This window comes from Bos indicus, chromosome 16, assembly GCF_029378745.1.
Source record: "Bos indicus isolate NIAB-ARS_2022 breed Sahiwal x Tharparkar chromosome 16, NIAB-ARS_B.indTharparkar_mat_pri_1.0, whole genome shotgun sequence".
In the NCBI taxonomy this organism is placed as follows: domain Eukaryota; kingdom Metazoa; phylum Chordata; class Mammalia; order Artiodactyla; family Bovidae; genus Bos; species Bos indicus.
This window is the reverse complement of record NC_091775.1, coordinates 41467612-41472261: the sequence shown is the minus strand read 5'-3', so window position 1 is coordinate 41472261 and position 4650 is coordinate 41467612.

Sequence of the window (4650 nt, the reverse complement as noted above, 5' to 3'; positions counted from 1 at the left end):
TCTATGGTGAAGAATGCCCTCAGAAATATTTATATTAGGACAAATGTTGTTTAAGGGTACAATTGCAACAAGTAGCAAACAAGCCTTAGACGTCTAATGCACAATATAGTGAATACAAACAACAATATTGTATTGTAAGCATTAAACTTGCCTGGCTTTCCTGGTGGCTCAGACAGTAAAGAATCTGCCTGCAATGCAGGAGACCCAGGTTCAATCCCTGGGTCAGAAAGACCCCCTGGAGAAGGAAATGGGTACCCACTTCAGTATTCTTGCCTGGACAATTCCACGGACAGAGGAGTCCAAAGGGTCACAAAGAGTTAGACATGACTGAGAGACTAACACTTTCACTTTCAAACTTGCTAAGAGACTAGAACTTAATAATTCTAATCACTAGAAAGAAATAATAAATATGTAACAACATAGAGATCTTAATTGTTGTTACAATGTCAATTATAGTAGAGTATATAAATGTATGAAGTAATAATGTTATATGTCAAATGCAGTTCAATAAAAAATATTTGGAACATGGTGGAGGAATAGGACGGGGACACCACTTTCTCCCCCATAAATTCATCGAAAGAACATTTGAATACTGAGCAAATTTTACGGAACAACTTCTGAATGCTGGCAGAGGACATCAGGCACCCAGAAAGGCAGCCCATTGTCTTTGAAAGGAGGTACGACAAAATATAAAAGATAAAAAGAGACAAAAGAGGTAGGGACAGAGATCTGTCTTGGGAAGGGAGTCTTTAAAAAGAGAGAAGTTTCCAAACACCAGGAAACACTCTTTCCAGCCGGTCTGTGGTGAGCCTTGGAATCTCAGAGGGCAAAATAACCGGGAGGAAAAATAAGTAAATAATTAAAACCCACAGATTACGTGCCTAACAGCAACTCCCAGCAGAGCAGCAGCCCAGACGCTTGCATCGCCCACTAGCAAGCAGGGACTGGACAGGGAGGTGCAGGCTGCATGGCTTAGGGTAAGGATTCAGCCTGAATGCCCCGAGGGCAATCTGAGGAAACTAGCTTGTGGTAGCAACCCAGACTGTGGGATAGCTATCCTGCAAAAAGTCCTAACCTAAGACACTGCCAGGCTCACTCACAGAACAAAGGACTAAGCAGAGCTAGCTGGCTGCGGACCGGCCTATCTCCCACTGGAGACAGGCAGGCGAGGGCAGCCAGAGCCGGAAGGAGGCAATCACAGGCCTAGAGAGGCATTCTATACCAAACTGCAAGCAGACTTCGTTGCTAACCAAGACGTCTTGGGGTTCTGGATGGTCAACATCTGCTGGGAGGGTCGCAGCCAGAGATCAGCTCCCCAGAAGAGACACATGGCACACATGAGAAGGCCCGCCCACTGTACACCCAGAAAACTGAGCCGCTGGGATGGGGGAGGTGATAAGTTGCAGCCTTCAACTGGGGGCAACTGTGCTTGCAAAGCACCTGGTCACCTGAGCTGCTCGGACCTGGGGCAGGCACAAAACACAGGCCCAACCAAGTCTGCGCCTTTGTGGAGTACCCGAGAACCTGAACCTGAGCGGCTTAAACCTGGGGAGTGCATGCAACACAGGGCCTGCATCAGACAGTTCCCGGCAGAGCAACCTAGAGCCTGAGCAGTGTAGACTGGGAAAGCACACATGCCATGAGCCAGGGGGGAGGGGGGGGGGGGGGGGGCAGAGGAGGGCGAGGGGGGAGGCAAACCCAGTGTGGCTGAAACACTGTGAGCGCTCCCCACACATGCCAGTGATATATGTATGCAGTTTTCCTCCCTCCCCACAGCACGACTGAACAAGTGAGCCTAAAAAAAAAGTGACCACCACTGCCCCCCTTGTGTCAGGGCAGAAATTAGACACTGAAGAGACCAGCAAACAGAAGAAGCTAAAATAAACAGAGGGAACCACTTTGGAAGTGACAGGTACAATAGATTAAAACCCTGTAGTTAGCACCAACTACATAGGAAGGGGCCTATAGACCTTGAGAAGTATAACCTGGACCAAGGAACTATCGGAAAATGAACTGACCCCACACTGTCCGCAACAGCTCCAGAGAAAGTCCTAGATATATTTTTACTGTTATCATTTTTTAAATTAAAAATTTTTTTTAAATTTTTAAGTCCCTTATTACTCCTTTAATTTTCATTTTTATAACCCGCTATTACCTTGCAAAAAAAGACCCTATTTTTAAAGCAAAATTCATATTATATATTATAATTTTGTGACTTTGTTTTCTTTTTCTTTTTTTAATATTGTATTTTTGAGAATCTAACGTCTACTCTAGATTTTTAATCTTTCTTTTTGGTATTTGTTACCAACTTTGTACCTTTAAGAACCCCGTCTTCAGTACCCATTTTTACTTGGGAGCAAGATCACTGGCCTGATTGCTCTCTCCCCTTTTTGACTCTCCTTTTTCTCCACCAGGTCTCCTCTATCTCCCTCCTCCCCTTTTCTTCTCTACCCAACTCTGTCAATCTCTTTATGTGTTCCGGGCTATGGAGAACACTTAGGGAACTGATTACTGGCTGGATCTATCTCTCTCCTTTTGTTTCCCCCTTTTATCCTCCTGGCCACCTCTGTCTCCTTCCTCCCTCTTCTCTTCTCTGTGTAACTCCATGGACATCTCTGAGGGATCCAGACTGTGGAGAGCACATAGGGAAGTGATTACTGGCTAGCTTGCTCTTTCCCCTTTTGATTCCCCCTCTTCTTCTCCTGCTCACCTCTATCTCCCTCCTCCCTCTTCTCTTCTCCATGTAACTCTGTGTACCTCTCCGAGTGTCCCTCACTGTGGAGAAACTTTTAATCACTAACCTAGATGTTTTATCATCGGTGCTGTAGAGATGGAGAAATCTTGAGGCTGCTGTAAGAATAAGACTGAAAACCAGAGGCAGGAGGCTTAAGTCCAAATCCTGAGAACACCAGAGAACTGAATCCAGGGAACATTAATTGATAGGAGCTCATCAAATGCCTCCATACCTACACTGAAACCAAGCACCACCCAAGGGCCAACAAATTCCAGAGCAAGACATACCATACAAATTCTCCAGCAACACAGGAACATAGCCCTGAGCTTCAATATACAGGCTGCACAAAGTCACACCAAACCCACTGACATCTCAAAACTCATTACTGGACACTTCATTGCACTCCAGAGAGAAATCCAGCTCCACCCACCAGAACACCAACACAAGCTTCCCTAACCAGGAAACCTTGACAAACCAACTGTCCAACCCCACCCAAAGTGAGGAACCTCCACAATAAAGAAGAACCACAAACTTCCAAAATACAGAAAGACCACCCCAAACATAGCAATATAAACAAGATGAAAAGGCAGAGAAATACACAGCAGGTAAAGGAACAGGATAATGCCCACCAAACCAAACAAAAGAGGAAGATATAGGGAATTTACCTGATAAAGAATTCCAAATAATAATAATGAAAATGATCCAAAATCTTGAAAACAAATTGGAGTTACAGATAAATAGCCTGGAGACAAGGATCAAGAAGATGCAAGAAAGGTTTAACAAGGACCTAGAAGAAATAAAAAAGAGTCAACATATAATGAGTAATGCAATAAATGAGATCAAAAACACTCTGGAGGGAACCAACAGTAGAATAAGGGAGGCAGAAGATAGGATAAGTGAGGTATAAGATAGAATAGTAGAAATAAATGAAACAGGAAAAAAGAAAAAAAGAATTAAAGGAAATTAGGACAACCTCAGAACCTCTGGGACAATATTAAGCACCCCAACATTCGAATCATAGGAGTCCCAAAGAAGAAGACAAAAAGAAAGACCATGAGAAAATACCTGAGGAGATAATAGTTGAATAGTTGAAAACTTCCCTAAAATGGGGAAGGAAATAATCACCCAAGTCCAAGAAACCCAGAGAGTCCCAAACAGGATAAACCCAAGGTGAAACGCCCCAAGACACATATTTATCAAATTAACAAAGATCAAACACAAAGAACAAATATTAAAAGTAGCAAGGGAAAAACAACAAATAACACACAAGGGGATTCCCATAAGGATAACAGCTGATCTTTCAATAGAAACTCTTCAGGCCAGAAGGGAATGGCAGGATGAAAGAAAATAACCTACAGCCCAGATTACTGTACCCAGCAAGGATCCCATTCAAATATGAAGGAGAAATCAAAAGCTTTACAGACAAGCAAAAGCTGAGAGAATTCAGCACCACCAAATCAGCTCTCCAACAAATCCTAAAGGATCTTCTCTAGATAGGAAACACAGAAAGGGTGTATAAACTCAAACCCAAAACAATAAAGTAAATGGCAACGGGATCATACTTATCAATAATTACCTTAAATGTAAATGGGTTGAAGGCCCCAACCAAAAGACAAAGACTGGCTGAATGGATACAAAAATAAGACTCCTATATATATTGTCTACAAGAGACCCACCTTGAAACAAGGGACACATACAGACTGAAAGTGAAGGGCTGGAAAAAGATATTCCATGCAAATGGAGACCAAAAGAAAGCAGGAGTAGCAATACTCATATCAGATAAAATAGACTTTAAAACAAAGGCTGTGAAAAGAGACAAAGATGGATACTACATAATGATCAAAGGATCAATCCAAGAAGATAAAACAATTATAAATATATATGCACCCAACATAGGAGCACCAAAATATGTAAGA